General features: G+C 43.8%; 1 protein-coding gene and 1 pseudogene across 2 annotated transcripts in view; both read left to right on the top strand.

Annotated features, from left to right (window-relative positions):
* Positions 1 to 19,395, top strand: part of Grid1 (glutamate ionotropic receptor delta type subunit 1) — a 735,616-nt gene that overhangs the window by 267,509 nt on the left and 448,712 nt on the right. The window lies entirely within an intron of this gene.
* On the top strand, positions 10,143 to 11,048 carry LOC127185610 (serine/threonine-protein phosphatase 4 catalytic subunit-like; annotated as a pseudogene).

A 19,395-nucleotide genomic window follows, 5' to 3' on the forward strand; every position in this document is an offset into this window, starting at 1 on the left:
AGGGCAGGTGTGACAGTGGCCTATGGGATACCCTAGGTGACACTTGTGCTGAGGCTCCTCACTGAAGGGCCGTGCTGTGTGGCTTCTGGTGGTCGCCTCCTTCTGAGCCACTCTGCAGCCTCTCCGTGGCATATTTTCTCAAAGGGGAGGAGGGAGCTGATAATAGGAAAGGGCTCGCAGAACTTCCCAAATTAAGGTGGACTTGGACTTGACTCAGGGAGCATGAATCTGGGTGCATTTCTGTGTTCTCACCTGGAAAAGAGGGGCAATTCCCAATATTTATGTATGAATCCCTTGGCACACAGTCTGTTGAGATGTTTCAGACCCATTTTAACAGCCAGACTGTTAATAACTGTTTTATTACTGGTACTGTCATTCATTACTCAGTTTGGTCTTGAGATTGTGGGAGAAGAGCTGTCCCTCTGGATGGGAGCCACCTATAGTGGAACCTCTCTGAATTCTCTCCAGGAAGGGGCTGTGGGGCTGGGGCCATGATGAACAACTTCTTTTCAGAATCTTAACATTTCAGTCAATTTAGCCTCCTGCCGTGTGTGGGCAATTGCACCATCTTAATACAGCTCCTTCCCCCCTCTGTAATCTGTCTTTTCAAAATGTTCTGTCAATTAGAAAATGCTTGTCAGATGAGTGACTATTCGGGAAAACAGCCTACATGACTTCTCTAGCAGTTGAAGAATTTAAAATAATGGCAAGGGATTAACGTTGGAGAGAAGGCATTGTTAGGAAGGAGGGCTGCTGTTCGGAGCTGACTCCTAGTCTGTGGGGTCTCATTAATAACACCTTGCATTCTATAGCCCTGTACATCCAGAAGGATCTGGAGCGATTAGCAGATGCTGTGGGTAGGACTCACTCCATCTTCTGCAGAAATGCGTCTACTTTCTAGAACTGCAAGCATCTGATTTCTTGCTATTCTGATTGCATCCATTGAGGGCCCAGGGCTGCCTTGTGGTGGTGACTTTTCTCTCACTGGGGGGTGGAGACACAAATCATCACCAAGGAAGTCAGTTCAGTTTGGCAGAAGTCCTTGATCTCTGATGGGCTAGCTAGGCACTGGGGAGGCTGGGATCAGAGTGAGCCTGTCCAGAAGGAGCTGACCAGACAGGAAGACAGTCCACAGAGCATGCAGCCAAATGGCAACACATGTGCTCATGAGCTTCATAGCCCTGAGCTTTGCTGGGACTGAGGTTGAGGGTAGATGGGCAGAATACCAGTTGAGGGCACAGGTGATTCTGAATAGTCTTGGTGACTGTTATGACATTTAGTAGGTCTGGGACCAGGTGTAGGAGTATGCAAGTTTAACTGGTTTTCAGGTGCTTTTGCTGCACCAAGGAGTACACTGAAAGTCAGAAGCTTCAAAGCAAAGGTAGCAAGCACAGACAGGTCTCCAGCTGCCTGTGAGGGAGGCTAGGTAATGGCGTGTGTGCCCATGACCCACTGGGAAACACACATCAATGGGAAAAGAACAGCTGCTCCTCAGACATAGCCTGTGATTGCCACATGGGGACGTGGGATGAGTGTTACTAGATCTTCTGCTTGCTCTGGAAAGATTGGAAATCTAAATTAAAAAAAAAATATATGCTGTCCTTATTTTCACAATGCCACATGGGGCTGAGAAATGCATCTGTGGGCTTCATATGGCTAGTGGGTGAATTTTTATCTTGTGACCTTTCTTTTAAAGAATCAGTAGGAAGCCAGGCGTAGTGGCACATGCCTTTAATCACCCAGGGAGGCAGAGGCAGGCGAATCACCGTAAGTCTGAGGCCAGCCTGGTCTACAAAGTGAGTCCAGGATAGCCACGCTACACAGAGAAACCTTGTCTCAAACAACAACAACAACAACAACAAAACAAAAACAAAAAAAAGGAAAGAAAGAAAAAGAAAACCCAAACAAACAAAAAACAAAGCAAACAAACAAACAAAAGAAAAAAGAATGAGTAGAAATCTGCCAGGTGGGCTACGTGAGAACGAACTTTCTGTGCAAAGGGGATTGTAATTGTCAATGTGTGGAGGCATGAAATAGCCTGAGTGGGGACACGGGAGCCTTTTGGTTGGCAGGGGCACCTGGGATCCAAGAGGGAAGAGCAGAGCTGGAAGGACAGTGGGAAGGAACAGTAGAGGACCTGTAGGAGTTTGGGGGAGTGTTCAGATTTAATTTATGACTCCAGCATGGCTGGCTTAGCCTGTTGACCTCAGCACCTGTGCCAGTCATGGAGGGAGAATAAAAGTTGTTCAGTACCCATCCCAGCTGGCCCAGCAGGCTGAGCTTGGCGCGGTGGACTCAGGAGCCTCATACTGTCCGATGCCTCTCACCTTTGCAGAGTTGCAGCCCATTCAGGGTAAATTTCTTGAAGAGTTCCTGTGGGTTTATCATGATGGTTATCAGGGAGGGATCTTTGTCCTGTATATTCAAGAGAGAAGATGGAATCCTTCCATCTGTTACCAGTGTGACGCTCAGAATCATAACCGTTCTGAGAAAGTCTTTGGGTCAGACTCAGCAGGCTGGGGACTCATATGAACATGGAAAAAGTTGCAGACTTCTCAAAACTCCATTCTCAGTTATACTTTCATGAATATTAATGAGATTATTATTATTTAATTAGTTTTGAAGTTAACAAACTAATGGGTTTTATCATGGGCTCTTCTTATATGTCTGAGAAATTATTTTTATTATAAATATGCAAATAGATTATTTTCAAAACTATGTGATTTTTAGGACACTGCATGTCACCATGGCAGAGAAAATATAAGTATGTACAGTCATAGTGTAAAAAATGGAGTTTGGAAAATAACATGCCTGAGAGTGAGGGTTAAGTCCCTAGCACTGGCAAAAAACACAAACTCAAAACAAAACAAGCAAGCAAACAAAAACCACCCTGAAATAAAATGACCTAATGTCCTACTTTGAAGTAAGTATAATGAACATTTGGCATATTCTAGGCTAAGGACTGACAAACTCTTTCTTACATTTTTTTTAAAAGGTCAAGTTCTGTGTGTGATTTGTAGCACATACAATTTCTATCACAATTGCTGAACATGACAGTAGCCACATACAGTTAATAAATGATGAAGTGTGGATATAGACTAATAAAACTTCATTCATAAAACAGGCCCTGTAGGTTTTGTTTGATGGCATCCATTCTATTCTTCTTGCAAATTCTATGTATATATTTGGAACTATTTATATTTTCTCCATATTTTGATTTTTTACATCACAATACATCATCAAAGTCTTTCCTATAAACATATGTTCATTTGTATTTTTATTTCCAAGGGCTGCAAAGTACTCCTTATAATAGCAGATTGGTACAGTACATGATGGCGCCACTCATTCTTTACTTAGGCGGTCTTGTGCTGTTGGATGCTTTTCAAGTTCATTCCTATTAAAACATGACTTGGAGATAAGATTAAACCTTTTTATACTGACCAGTTCAAACAATCTCTGTAGACTCTGAGCACCGTAGGTATCCAAGTGGCATGCACCATTCTCCGGGTCTGTCTTTCAGATGCCTATTGTGAGTTTTACATCAGCCACTGCCCCCTTCCCACTATGCAACTCACAGCCAAACCCTTTATATGTTACAGTAAGTAATGTGTGTTTAAGACCTCTTAGTATAATGTGAGCAGTGGCACACACCTTTAGTCCCAGCACTCAGGAGGCAGAGGCAGGAGGATTTATGTGAGTTTGAAGACAAATTGGTCTACAAAGTGAGTTTGAGGACAGCCACGGCTACAGAGAGAAACCCTGTGTTGGGGAGTGGGAGATCTCTTAGTGTACCAGCTTTAACCAGCTTTATGGCTACCATGTCTCTTATCTGCACAAGGGAGCTGGTTTCAGTCTTCACATCCTCCTTGCTTTTGGAATCTGTTTCAGGGCAGCTACCTCAGTGGTCCTGCCTATAACATACCGATAAAGGCAGAGGGTATTGTCCCCTCTACAGTGGAGGGGAGGAGGGGCACGTCATCTGGACCAAGGTGGAGAGGACTCCAGCCCTTCTTCTTTTCCTGGGATAAGGTAAGGACATCCTATTGTGCTAGACTTTGTATAATCCAGGCTCACAGGTTCCCGGCAGAACGGCCTTCCACCTCAGACAGTGCTTGTGTAATACTGTTTGTTCTTAGGGAGCACTGAGAAAGAAATCTGTGGACACTAAAGAAGAAGGCTACGATGTGGCCAGTTACAGCCTTAGACCCCAAACCAGCATCTGTGCCTTCAAATGCTGTGGCAGGCAACGGCATTTACGTGGATTTGGAAGTCATGGCCTCTGGTTTGAAGGGGGCTCACAGTCACAGAGGGGAGGTGAAGCACACAGCTGATGGCGTGAGCTGGTCTTGAGAGTTGTGGTGTGGTAGCTTTGGCCTGTCCCCATGGTGGACCCTCTGCCAGGTGCTTTGCATGAAAATGAAGACTGGCTCTTCATTACAACTCTGCAAGGTGGTCATTTAGCTGAGGGTAGACTCTCCTGAGGAAGGCCTGGAAATGAAGAATGGTTCAGACTTCAGAAGTCCCAGAATGATTCTCATCCTCTAGGCATTTCTCAAGGGTCAGTTAGACCTGGGGATTCCCCCAAGGCAAAGGAATATAGACCATCAGGCCCACAGCCTTGGGCACTTCTAAATCTGGGTGCTTCAGATACAAGCTGTCAGATGCTTTTCTGAGCAAGAGATGTTTTCTGAGCAAGAGTCTTCAATGGGTACTGGGCAACAGAAGTAGAAACCATAAGAAATCTTGATCTTCCCCTTACTAGAATGCTACTGTCCCATTTTATAGGCAATGGACGCACAGAAGATTGGCACGAGTCATCTGTAGCATGTGGCAAAGCAAGGCTAAGCCTGTCGGGTTCTCTCCATATTGCCACAAGGAAGGAGCTTGAACATTCAGTCTTTGAGGGAGCAGTATATAGAGACAAATTCTTGGAAGAGGAGTCATGGTTGGAGTCTGAAAATGACAATGACATCATTCTGAATGCTCTCACAGGGACAGAATAGGTGGGGCCATAGGAAGCATGTATGTCCTGTGTGATGAGTCCCAGGTGACCAGTAAGCGTGCAAGAGCAGTAGTGTCTTTTCTCTTCTTGTTAGGCAGAAGGGGTGCCATGGCATCGTCTCACTGGACCTGTGGGGGGTGCTTGGAGGACTGCGGTGTTATTGGCAGCTGGAAGCAGGACAGATTGCCAGGGTTGAGCCAGATGGCATGTCTGCCATTTTGGAGGCTGATGTCAAACAGGAGGCTGCTCTTTTTAGACAGGAGAGGAGATCCTGGACAGAGCTGTGGGGAGAGGAAGGAAGGACAGAGGGGCAGTGCAATGCCTCCTGTCTGTGGACAACCGTATGGCCTGGCAGAGGCAGGCTTAACTCGCAGAGGAGAGTCAGGAGTTGCCATTTAATTCTCTTGGGCTTCTACTCAGATGGAATGTCTTGAGCTCTTTAGCCAAAGAGGCCGGTGCTGCAATATGGGCTTCTTGGTGCTGCTATGGGAAAATCCACATTTAGGAGTTAGAGGCGGGAAGAAGGAAGGGAGTGAGGTTATCAGGAAGGGCTTGCACTTTGTGGGCCAGAGCAGATTGTGGAGGCCACCAGAAAGGTGACACGAGAGCAGAGTGTACAGAGAGCACAGTGCAGAGTGGCAGTTGATCTGCACTGTTCCTCTGTAGAGGGGGTACCCCGGAATTTACTGACCTACTTGTGGCTACAGGTGAGATCTCAGTGACTCTCTGCCTCTGTTTGGAGGTAGCTGCTCAGAGAGCCTTGACACTTGGGAAAGAAGTAGCTGCCAGTGGTCAGTGTACCTGCTAGTCCCTGGAAACAGTGGCCTGTAGCCTAGGGAGGTGACCTCAACCCTGGGCCAGCACCACTGTCTTCTGCAAGACTGAGTATGATATAGCCTGGAGTTCTGCTCCCTATGAGCTCAGGGGTGTTGTGTATGTGCTCAAGGGGGTTCACTGAGGCCAGGCTATTCTGTGGCTATGGTTAGGCCCCACATCTGGGTGTACCTGTGTGGGCTAATGTCACAGTCTTTAGTGGGAGGCAGATGGGGTCCTATTCTCATAGTCCCCTTTATGCCCACACTGTTGAGCTGTTTAGACTCCAGGTCTTTCTGGACCAGATTCCTCATTGACAGGATAGTTATATGCTACTCCCCAAACTTAGGCTTTGTCAGATTGCCTGGCTGGTGGGGCACGAGCTGCCTGATGGGTGGACTGGGTATGTTTCCTACTTCATTACACAACTTGTTTCCATGAATTATGGCATACAGAGCAGTTCTTAATAGAAAGTGCATTTTGCAACTTTTCCAGTGGGAAGTTCCCATATAGGGGTAAGGGGTCAATTTGGAGTTGGACATATAAACTCATAGAGAAGTAAATGAAGGAGTCAGATGCCTATTTGTAGCATCTGATTTATTAATTTAGTTGTGCATACATACTGAAACTCATATGTTATGTAAAATAGTATGCTAATTTAGAAATCCTGCACTTCCCCCTTTCTTGCAGTTTATCGAGCGGTTTTATTCAAAGCCTTGCCTTTATCATTATTAGAGTTACCATGTGTAACATCTAACTCAGTTTTCTTAGGGCTAAGAATCTCTTTCCACTGTGGTGGTTTGAGATCCAGGACTTTGTGGGACTGTGTAAAATTCTGTTCCTAGAGAGTTTATCCAATCACCATTCTCATTTGCATAACATTAGGAGAGGGCTTTTCATTTATTCTGTAGGTGTTTGTATTCATGATCTATACTACGTAACTACTTATGGTATTACATTGCCAAGTAATTTGTAAAAGGCTTATTTAGAGCAACATCCCCAGCTTGTGATTCTAAGGTCAAATCCAGGAATAATTATTAGATAGAGGTTAAATATCTTTGCCTCCTCTTTTAATGATTCTATCAGACAATCTCATGAACATCCAAAAGTAGCATTGATCGAGGGTGTTTCAGGCTAATGTCTTTCTACCCAAATGACACCTTGTTTGTTAAAGTAAAGTAAATGAGAGAACTAAACATCAATAAGAGAAAGTTTACCAGGAGTTTGAATATAAGCTCTCGTATTCTTTCCTTAGTGGGTGATTTTATAGTTATTTTGCCTCTGCTTGGTCAGGGAAAGCAGCAATGGATCCATAGGCAATTGTCGGACTGAATGAATAAACAAATCTAATGTTTTCCTGTGTGCTTGCATCTGGTACTGTGCCTGGCACATAGTAGGTGCTCTTTCTGATACATGAAAGGGGCTCACTGTAGTCTAGTTTTTCTCCTTTGCTTAAGTCTCATTGTGCTATGAAGTGGCCAGAAAGGTGCATTTATCCATCAGTTCCCCTAGAAGCAAGACCCTTTGGCATTTTTCTACACAGTGGGTCTCAGGATGTGCATGGAGCAGCCTTGGTTGCTTCCTTTGTTTTCCTAGTCTTGGCATCTACTTTCATTCTTCATAGATTTACCTTTTCATTATCCACCAGGCACCTGCTGTTCCTTCTAATGAAAACGTCGCCTCTCTTACCTCTTCATCCTCCATACCTGTTACATAAGTCTCTGGTTCCCATCTTTAGGAAGGCTCCCTCCCTCATCCTTAGATGAGATCATCCACTCTCTCCCCATGTCTGATCTCATAGGGCCAATTATTCCTCTTCTATATTCTTGACTTGAATCTTGGATAACTCCTAGTAGCCTCCAAAGAATTGACTGTAGGGAAGGCCTCTTACGCTCTGCATGTTTTGTTTTGTTTTCTTAGGGTGCCCTTTCCTTTATCAGAAGACCAGAATTAACTACCTTCTGTGAACATTCTCAACTCCACAAAAAGCTCTGTAAGACCCTTGCTATTATATTGGAGACCTCTTGAGGTCAGGATGATAGCGTACTCACTTAGTGTCCTCAGAGCTGTTGAGCTGCAGCCTTCTGACTGGTAATGAGACAACTTCATCTTCTATATGGTTTCATCCAAGCATTAAGGCTGAGGGAACTGCTCCAGTTCTGAAGGAAGCAGGCAGCGTCTTTGGATGCTTCGTGACATATCCTTTGAAGCTCTGTCTTCACAGAGCAGATGGGCCTTGAGCCCTAGGGGCTCTTTATTGCTTGTGGTTTGAACGCCCTTAGAGACAGCTGCCAGGCTCCCAATATGCATGGCAAAAAACCACCTCAGTGAACTACAGTCTGTAGCAAGAGGCATCATGTGGCTTTGGATAAGCAGTTCAGGTGACCTGAGGCTCCGTCTCTACTTGGATACAAGCTGCTGCCGCCTTCATCATGCTGGTGGGCTAGAATAGCCCCCTTTTCTTGGCTGTCCCGTGGGAGCCAGGTCCTGCCATCTGTCCATGTTATGTTAGCTATGTGGTCTCACAGCAGCCTGTCTTGTAGAGATGGTGCTGTTCATGTGGGAATAGGAATTTAAAATCAGGCTTTTTGTGGTTCTGGCATCTGTAACTCAAATCTGGAACTCAGGTCATTGGATTTGGATCCAAGACGAACATTTCTTAAAGACAAATCTTGCCTTTTCTACTCCTGAAAAGTCAGAGGAGCCCAGGGAAAAACCCAAATGATCCCTTTCCTGCATGGATAGGCATTTTTGTTTGTCTTTGTCTAATTTTTCTTCTAGAAGGAGGGACCACACACACCTACTATAGCAGCAGTTCTCAACCTGTGGGTCACGACTCCTTTGGCAAACATTTATCTCCAAAAATATTTACATTTTTATTCATAGCAGTAGCCAAATCACAGTTATGAAGTTGTAATAAAAATTACTTTATGGTTGATGGGTCCCCATGACATGAGGAACTATATTAAAGGGTTGCATCATTAGGAAGGTTGAGAACCACTGGAAGTGCTGACTTTGATGAGTTTGTTTGGATCATCTGGTCTTCAGCACCATCACTGATATAACCAGAAGAACCACTGGTCATCACTTAAGGCTGGCTAAGACACAGGGACTGTCACCGTTCAGACTTTGGATCTGCACTGTTACCTGATGGCAGTGTGTGTGTGTGTGTGTGTGTGTGTGTGCGCGCGCACGCGCGTGTGTATTTTGACTTAATTTAGGTAAGTTGCATTAAAAGTCTCCACAGTCCAAGACGCTTTAACAGCAGACATTTATTTTCTTGGTTTTGGGAACTGGAAGTTGGATCACCCAGGGTGAAGAGTCTTCTTGGATCGCTGCCTTCTTGATGTTTGACCTGTCGGAGGAAGAGTGAGGGTTAAATAGAAGGAGAGTTCTCTGGTGTGTAAAGCTGCTCGTCGCACTATGAGCACCCTACCCTCACGACTCATCTTATGTTGATAACCTTCCAAAGTGCCTGGCTCAGTAACTGAACATGACAACCCACTCAGTTGTTAGACAGCTTCTCTTGTTTTCAACCCTACTTTGACAGGCATAAGGAACACACTTGTGTCCATATATTTACTACTGTGACAGGGTAGTGAAAGAAACTGTTCACAAACATCATTTACACCAATAACCACATAATAGTTTTCATGAGTCTGATAACTGACCTAGTAGCTTTGTTTGTCTAGTCTAGTTTTGTTTAGACTTGGGGCCCCAACTCATGTCTGTAGTTGAATTGATACTTAGCTGGATTAGGTGGTCATGGCGGGGGTGTCTTCTGTGAGTGTCATTTCCCTGTGGGCCTCATTCAACCTCAGGCTAGTCCTCATAGAAATGACAGAACCCCAACAGAATAGCTGGGCATGCGCAGAGGACCTTGAGATCTAGGTTTGGAGCTGGCACACATATCGTCACTTCTGCCTAATTCTGTCAAGCAAAGAAAGTCTCAAAATCTGCCCAACTTCAAGGCATGAAAGTTAGGCTTCATCTCTTACGGAAGGAGCTGTAAAGTTGTATGTCAGAGAGCGTGGGTTCTGGTGGTGGAGGGAAAGCTGGGCCATCTGTGTTGTCTTTCCCACGACTTCATGACCTTATTGCTAGGCTTAAGTAAGATTGCTTATGTTATTACAGTGCTTGGTAAGTGGTAAAATCATGGTCAATGATAGCTGCAATTATGCCATTATTAGGTCAGTGACTTTTCAGAACCAGACACAAGACCAGCCATTTACGAGCCAGGGGCTAAGACGAGAAACAGCTGACAACTGACCTGAGCCTTTGCAGCATAGTGCTGCTGTTGCTTTACTCATAAGAAAAGCTATGGGCAATGGTGGAAATTAATGATCTTGACCAGCAGATCAAGCAGTTGCGGCGCTGTGAGCCCATCAAAGAGAGTGAAGTAAAGGTCCTTTGCGCTAAGACCAGAGAGATCTTGGTAGAGGAGAGCAATGTATAGAGGGTGGACTTGTCTGTCACAGGATATGGTGACACCCGTGGAAAATTCTATGACCTCAAGGAGCTGTTCGTGATGTCCCTGGGACCAACTACCTCTTCATGGGAGACTTCGTGGACCATGGTTTCTACAGTGTTGAAACCTTCTTCCTCCTGCTGGCTTTTAAGGTTTGATACCCTGGCCATATCACTTTGATCTGGGGCAACCATGAGAATCACCAGATTACTCAGGTCTATGGCTTCTATGATGAGTGCTTGCGCAAATATGGCTTGGTGACTGTATGGAACTACTATACTGAGATCTTTGACTATCTCAGCCTGTCTGCTATCATTGATGACAAAATCTTCTGTGTGCATGGGGGCCCTTCCATCCAGACCCTGCATCAGATCCGGATGATTGACTGAAAGCAAGAGGTACCCCCTGATGGATCCATGTGTGACCTCCTATGGTCACCTTGAAGACACAACACACTGGGGAGTGAGCCCCAGTGGGGCAGGCTATCTGTTTGGCAGTGATGTGGTGGACCAGTTCAATGTAGCCAGCAACACTGACATGATCTGCTGTGCACACCAATTGGTGATGGAAGGTTACAAGTGGCATTTCAATGAGGCTGTGCTTACTGTGTAGTCAGCACCTAATCACTCCTACCACTGTGGGAATGTGGCAGCCATCTTGGAATTGGATGAGCACCTCCAGAAAGATTTCATCATCTTCGAGGCTGCAGCCCAAGAGATACGTGGCATTCCCTCCAAAGAGCCGGTGGCCAACTGTTTCCTGTGACTCCTTGGTCCTGGCCTCTCTGGCCCTTGGCCACTGTGACTGCTCTCTGACTAGGCAGAGGCTAGGTGTGAGGGGCTATGGGCTAGTCTTTGTTTCTTAGGGTGCCATTGGATCTTTGCCTTCCAGGTGCCCAGGCCCAAACCTCAGACCTACTGTAGTGGACAGAAACTCCTCTTGTCTCTCCATCAGTTCTGTTGTATAATGCCTTTGGGCTTCGAGTGGTGTTTTCACATCATTTTTTCTGTCCTGAGAAAGCAGCTATAGTGGTAATGATCACTGTGTATAAGATCCTGGAATCTAGACTAGACATAAAGACAGACATTCATGGCATAGTTGTCTTTGGTCCAGGCACCCCTTTACTAAAGTTAAATCCTATTTGTACAATACAGCCAAGTAGAGGTACTTTAGTTGTCACTGTGCTGCCTCTATCTCTGTCTATCTCTGTCTGCCTCTCTCTATTTCCTTCTGTCTCTCTGTCTGCGCGTAAGTTTATGCATGCGTGTATGTGTGTGTGTTGTTGTTGTATGCACAAATGTGTGCATGCACAGGGTTAGGAGGCCATGACATGGAACTTATGAACTTCTGACTTTCCCTCTTCCCCAGGCCTCTTGCTCTCTCTCTGTAGCCTCTGTGGACAGTCTTTGGATCTCACCATTGTGGTTTGGAAATTATTAGAGTGGAGAGTTTAGACAAGGAGATGTCCAGTTGGGCAGCTCTCACAGACACTGTTCAACTAAACTGGGTCTTTGTTTTCCCACATTTTAAAAAGCTCTATTATTATTACACAGGCAACATATATTCACTGTAAAAATGAGAAAACGTGCATGTGCAAAAAGAATAAACTTATCCATGATGCCCTCCTGGAGGTAGTTGCAGTTAATGTGTTGGTGTGTATCTTTGCAGCTGAGAGCAAACATTTTTGATATCCTTAAATATGTTACAACATCAGGTGCCCGCTTGGCATTGCATTGTATAGAAGGCAATTGTTTGTTTAATTACTCATTTATCTTTGAACATTTGTGTTGGGGCTCATGTGTGCAACTCAGGCTTTGGATATATTTGTAATGATTTCCTTACAGGAGATTTCTAGTATGAAGAGCATTCATCGCCTATTAAAATGCTTTGAATTGTGGAATAGATGTATATGTGCACAGGGGAGTTTTATGTAATTTATATGAAGAGTTAAAGCACATTATAGGACGCACTTGGAGACTATTCTTTCACAGTTTCAGTCATCTGCAAGTATCACTTCCTTTTGTTTTAGCTCCAAAGAGTCTTGGCCTCCTATCTATAACTAGCCTTTACTCCATATTCTTTCCAGTCCATGTAGTTCTAGAGTTTTCTTTGGTTCTTGTAATCTCTATGATTTGTTCCATTACCATTTATTTGTCTTTAGCATATTCATTTAATTCATGAACATGAGTCGATACATTAAAAAATTAGCAGGCCAAAATGTATAGATAGTTTCTAAACTCTAATATGTTTTGTATCTCAGAAGTTATTCATTTTGTGACTCTTAGATTTTTCATAAGTAGATTTATGTTCTTTGATGTTTTTATGCTAATGGGGGTCCACTGTGCACCCAGTGTCCTAGTTTGCTATTGCTGTGATAAAACTCTATGACCAAACACAACTTGGGGAGGAAAAGGAGGCTTGTGGCCTACATGTCTGACCATGGTCTGTCATTGAGAGAAGTCAGGTCAGGAACTCAAGCAGGAGCAGAAGTGGGAACCATGGAGGGGCTCTGCTTACTGCCTTGCTTTTCCATGGCTTGCTCAGCCTGCTTTCCTATACTACCCAGGATAACCTGCCCAGGGATGGCACCACCCACACTAGACTGGGTCCTCCCACATCAATCATTAATAAAAAAAAAAAAATGCCTCACAGACATGCCCACAGGACAGTCTGGAGGAGTAGTTCCTCAGCTGAGGCTTTTCCCAGGTAGGTGTAGATTTATTTGAAGTTGATGAGACTCACAGCACATCTATTTATTCTGCATTTTGCTTTTTCACTCTGAAGCACGCTTACAGATCTCTCCACATTAGTCTATGAAGGGTCTGCCCATCGTCTTAATCAGCTGCAGATTGTTTGATTGCCTAGTTGTGCTGTAATCTTTTAAACTAGCTCTCTAATGACAAATTTTGATTCCACCCAATATTTTGCTTTGAAAAAATAAGGTGCAGAGAATAACCTTGCAATTAGGTCAGTTAGCTTGCAGTTTTGAAAGTATATCCATAGGATGAATTTCTAAAAATGGAACTGCAGAGTAAAAGGATTTTTACATTGGTAACTTTGATAGATACTGCAAAATCCCTTTCCAAAATGGCCGTGCTGCCTTTACTCCTACAGCGTGTAAGTGTGCCTGCTTTTCCATAGTTTTGTCAATAGAATCCGTCAATCAATTTCAGGACTTTTCCCAATCTGATGCATAAAACTAGTAGCAAAGCATGGCTTTAACTTGCGTCTTTCTTCTGAGTGGCATGAGGCATTTTTGCAGATGCTCAGAAGTTACTTGTATTTTATTTTCTGCTGGCTATGTGTTTCTGCATTCTGCCCATTTTTCTGTTGATATCATGGAGAGCCACGCAGTAGGGATTTTTATCTTTTGATCTTTGGTGTAGTTGAAAATATTGCACGTAATTTGTTTTGCTTTGTTTTTCATGAAAATATTTTTATTTGCATAGTAAAATTATTGATCTTGTTCTTTATTGTGTCTGAGCTTTAGTCATATGAAAAACATTAATCTATACACAGTTTATAAAGAAATAAATTTTTTTCTTGTTGGTACCTTTATGGTCTCATTGAAAACATTTAAATCTAAAATTTAATTTTAGTACCAGAATTTCAATCCTAGTACTCATGTGATTTCTCACAGCTGGCTGTAACCCAGTGGATCTGATGTCCTCTTCTGTTCATATGTGGTTCACATACCTACATGCAAGCAAAACAACGGTTCACATAAAAGGAAAATATAAAATTGATTTGTAATATACCTTATATATAATTATTTCATTCTTCATTGCATACTTCATCTTTGCCCCACTGACTTTTGAAACTGTAATATACTAAAATATATGTTATTAGACATATTTTAATCTAAACATACTGACTTATTTTAGTTTAACTTTGGGTATTTTGACATGTTGTATGATTAGATTTCCTGTACCATCTCTATTCTTTTTCATTTTCTTCCATAGCTTTTTCTACTCTTTGAACTGTAAAAATTTATCCCATCTAATGCTCTAAACCAGCCAATTGGTATTTTATTGGGAATATATAAATCAATTTAGGGAAAGCCAAAAGTTCAAATAAGTGAATGTGTTTCCATATTTACCCCATCTTCCTCTGTTAAGAGCTTTCTGTATATAGGTTTGTGCATGTCGAGGCCAGTTTATCCCTAGGTATTTAGCTTACTATCTTTTTGAATTATCCCTTTTATCCCTTCATATTAAAATTTTAAATTAGTCTTCTTTTGTATATATAACTATTGACTCTTCCCCCTTCTCTCTGTGTGTAGATGTCTGTTCAAGGCCAGAGGTTGGCACTGAGTGGCTTCCTGGTCCTCTCTATCTTGTTGCAGTGGTCAGGCCCCTCCACTGGCCCCGGACCTAACTAATTCAGCTGGGTCGGTTGGGTGGCAAGCTCTAGGGAAAAATCCCAGACATTTCTTAAAAAGTGGAACAGTCAAGCGTCCTCCCATCACTACCTGTGTCTTGACTTGGTATCTCAGTGGTGTCTGAATGTGAGTTGCTGTGGAGTTCCACGAGGCTGAAGCTCATAGAACATACATGGGGTTCCATGTTTGTATAGATTCTATTGTTTCTCCACTGCCAGCGGACTTGACAGAGGTGGATGTGCAGATGATTTGAGAGTGCATTCTCTGGCAGGTGCTTAACATGTACACATATAATACTGTTCATAGTGGGAGGGGAGGGTCACCTTTTAAAACCAAGGAACAGACAACATGGACATGCTGCTAAACAAAGGCTAATGACAGCTCTGGGGGCTTAAGGGATGGCAAACAAAAGAGTGGAAAGGTAAGAGCAGGAAGGAACAAGATGTTTCTGGAAAGCAAGTGTGTGACTCTTAGAGATTTGAACAAGCTGGACTTGTGGAAAGAACTTGGTCCGAGGAGTTTAAATGAAGTGTTGTAACTGTTCCTATCAACAGATCTAGACCCTTGGGAAATGCCTGACCTCTAGAGTCGCCCCAGTTCTTTCTTGTCAGGCCCCCATACCTGGAGAGGGGGTGGATTCTTCTTAGTGCCAATGATACACAATCCATGTCTTGTATGTATATCTGTGTTGCATGCATATCAGCTCCCCAGGATCACATCAAGCCAAACCCTTCCCAGGCCATCCAGTCTCCCTACCCCTACCTGTCCTTTTCATCCCGGAAATAATGAGTTTAAGAATTGGGATGGGAGTGACACACTATAGTGCTGGGATCCAATCTAAAAAGTATTGTGTGGGGTCAAATGTTGGGTCAAATCTAACAGAGCAAAATTTGAAATGAATCAATGTAATGTATGAGAGATACCTTCACATTTCAAGAGATTTAATCTGAGTCCTGTGGAAGGAGAGGGAAAGGGAGAGGGAGAGGGAGGCATAAGGGGAACTTTCCATGCTCTGTGGGCCAGACCAATTGCTCATACATGTTTAGTACCCCCTAGTGGCATTGTGTTCAGCATCTATTGTCAACACAAAGTTACTTCTCAGTCTGCCATTTACCAGCTAGTGGCTTTCAGATCAGCTTTCTTACCTTCGTTGAACCTCAACATCCCATCTGTGAAAGAAGGGTACATTCGTGATACTAGGCTCATGACCAAGAATGAGATGACCTATGTCAAGGGTTTCATACGAGGCTCCTCATAGAGAGTTTTTGTTTTTGTTTTGTTTTTTGTTTTTTTTTGTCTTCAATCTTGTTTTAGTTCTATCAGGAAGGTGAATGAGTACTTTCATTTGACAGAGAAGGAAACTATGTCCTAGAAAAGAGAGAGAATAAAAAGATGTGCAGAGCTGTAGTGCTTTTGTGAACTTTCCAGTGTGTCCTAGTGTGTTAGTTAGGGTTAGTATTGCTATGAGGAGACACCGTGACCAAGGCAACTCTTATAAAAGAAAGCATTTAACTGGGGGCTGGCTTAGAGTTTTGGAGTGTTAGCTCATGACCATGATGGTGGTGAGCACACAGGCATGGCGCTGGAGCAGTAGCTGAGGGTTTTACATCCTGGTCAGCAGGCAGCAGACACAGGGAGAGACACTGGGCCTGATGAGGGCTTTCGAAGCTTCAAACCACAACCCTAGTGACATACCGCCTCTGTCAAGGCCACACCTCTTAACCCTTCTGAAACAGTTTCACTAACTGGGAACCAAGACTTAGGACATATGAGTTAGTGGAGATCTTTCTCATTAAAACCACCATACCAGTCTTTTTATATTATCTCCAGTATTATTATAATTCTGAAATATTGTAATATGTAATATATGATCAACAGGTGAGTCTTCCGTTTCATGAGCAGAAAGCTAATGAACCTCAGACTAGGTGAGCCCACAATAATGTATATTCCTTCCTTCCTTCCTTTGACATTTTCAAATACCCCCAGTCTTGCTCAGGAGGGAAGAGGCCTTTGCCACTGCCTACAAATGGTCATGGACCTTTGGCCTGGGAGATTGAACCCAGGTCACTGTTCTAAACATCCCTTTCCTTGAAGTTATTTTCCCAGATCTTTTTGCATAACCCCGCTTGCCTTTTGCCTTGGAAAGCCACTCTGGACTACTTGACCAGTCCCTTTGACTTAGGTCTCAGCTGGGCATGGTGGCACACACCTTTAATCCCAGTATTTGGGAGGCAGAGGCAGGCAGATTACTGTGAGTTCGAGGCCAGCCTAGTCTACAAAGCAAGTCCAGGACAGCCAAAGCTACACAGAGAAACCCTGTCTTGGAAAACCCATTAGGTCTCCAAAGTTTGGGTGCCTTCTTTCTTGAAGCCCTTGTGTGTCTTTGCAAACATTCTCAGGAAAGTGAGTACTGATATATTCACAATCCCAGGCAGTGGCTGCCTCTTTGTCCTGCTTTTGCATAAGATGGACACTCAAGTGATCCTGGTGGGAGGTCACAGAAATCATTGTCTCTGTTAAGCATGGCAGTTTGCTTTTTATGCCTATGAACTTGAAATGAAGACAAATTAGAGCACTGGATTTATGATCTTTGATCTTAGAGCCTTGAAAAAGTCTGGCTTTTCCTGTGGACATGTGGAGTCTGTTTCCTCAAAGTGACAAAAAGGATCACATGATCATTTTGGTGCAAGGGTGGTAAGCTACAGGTCACAGACAGGAGAGTAAAAAGCAGAGACCCACAAAAGGAGTGCAGCCTGCCGCATCACCACGTGGGCTGTTTCCAGTGAGTACAGAGCAACCTTTATTCCTCTCCTGGGAAGTTCCAGTTGGGCCAGAGAACAACTCAAATGCCTTCATCAGCATAGTTTATGCCTAAGTTCTCACTGGTCTCCAAGAACAGAGGCTTGATATTGCAGCGAGCTCCCAGCTTGTGGTTTTGTGGCTATTTCTATCTAATTACACATGTAATTCCATTTCCCAGTCTTGATTAAAACTCATTTTTCTCCCTGGAAACCATGTCTCCAAGTGCTTTTGCTGCGCCATGGAGGGCATCAGAGTGGTGTGAGAGGCCACTGGGACCTGGCTGGTCCAAGATTACCCCCCAAATCATTTCCTGCAATCATTGCTGGCTTCTAATTAACCCAGAGCATCTTTGATTTCCTTAATTCTTGAAGTTTATTTCATAACAATTTGAAAGCACAGAGAGCAGGGCAGCTTAGGAATTCTGTTGAGGCTGGGTAATGTAGCGGCGCTCCCCCCAACGTCCTAATTAACCATGAAATTGTACACACCACCCTGTTAGTAACAAGTCCTGTAATGCTCCCATTCACTGGGAGTAATTGCGTCATTTCTCAGGGCTGTCGCTCTGTCCCAGGATGGGGCCAACACTATTAATCACCTAATGCAGAATAAGTGATTTTCAGCTTATGTTTTAATAAAGTGTGACTGGCTTGGGCCTTGAAAGCAGGAGTTGGCTCAGCTCCACTCTTGCGGATTACTCTTTTGTCTATTGCCAGGCTCCCCTCTCCTCCATCAGGGTCCAGGGAGTTCAGGGAATGGAGTAATTTTCTTGAATGGGTTTCCTGCTTGGGGTGTTGCCTTTGGTGGTCAACTCAAGTTTGGTATTTTCAGTAACTGAGTCTGAGATTTCAATGAGCTTAACTAAGATTAATTGATTTGGTGTATGAGCAGCTAATTATTTTCAATGTACTCATTCCTTTCGGCTTCCAGAGAAACAGTAGCAAGCTGAGGTTGCACAATCACGGTCTCTGCAGCACTGGGAGAGGCCCCTGTTGCTGGGCCTACCCCAGTGGAATTCACGCTGGGTCTTTAGGGAAGCATGGCATCTCAGCAGGTATTTGATCTCTCTGAACCTGTGCTGTCCAATTGATGAAGAGAGTTTAACCATTTCGATCATTTACTGATGATGGAAATTAATTGTGAGGTAGTAATTAGTGTCTGGGGGATTTTATGAGGACCCTTGTCTAAGATGAGAGCACAGCACCCTCTTCCTTGACTGTGTCACTTGTCAAGAGACTAATTCTTTTGGATGTCGTAGAGATTAATCTAGGTGGGTTAAATTGAATTCATGGTTTATTATATGAGATCTTCATCAAGCCAACTATTTGGAGGGATAGATTCTGAAACAAAGAACAGAAGGGGGAACTTTTTAATTGTCTATGTGATGGAGTCATGGTGACTATAACCAAGAACTTAGTCATAGTCAAGTTCTAGTGAAAATGCCTGGTCACCCCTGCTCATACCCACAGCAACAGTTTCTTTCCTGTCAATGAGCCATCACAAACCTTTCACGAGACTGCTAGGCCTTCCTCAAGGTTGCCTGGGTGTTTTGCGATCACTCGGGGCCTCGCATTTCTCTCGCCACCCTGTTCTCGCTTTCTCCGATCCTGATCCTTTTTCTCCTAGTAGTCTCAGAAGCCTCATACACTCACTTTCCTTTACAGCACAGGCTAAATTCTCTTCCCTTGAAATTTTGGGCCAATCAGCCCCGGGTCCTATGTGGTCCATTTATTACCATAAGCAACTGTCAAATGTCCTCAGCAGACAATTCTTTTAGAAAGAAAAATTCCTGGTCTCACTTGTCAAGGTAATTTTCCCCACACCATTACCCTATTGATTACCTTATCATATGATCATTTTGCTCTGCAGCCACTGCTATATAATATGTGGATATATGGAGCCCAAGGTTCCTAGACCTCTACTCACCAGGTG

The sequence above is a fragment of the Acomys russatus genome, chromosome 3 (assembly GCF_903995435.1).
Source record: "Acomys russatus chromosome 3, mAcoRus1.1, whole genome shotgun sequence".
In the NCBI taxonomy this organism is placed as follows: domain Eukaryota; kingdom Metazoa; phylum Chordata; class Mammalia; order Rodentia; family Muridae; genus Acomys; species Acomys russatus.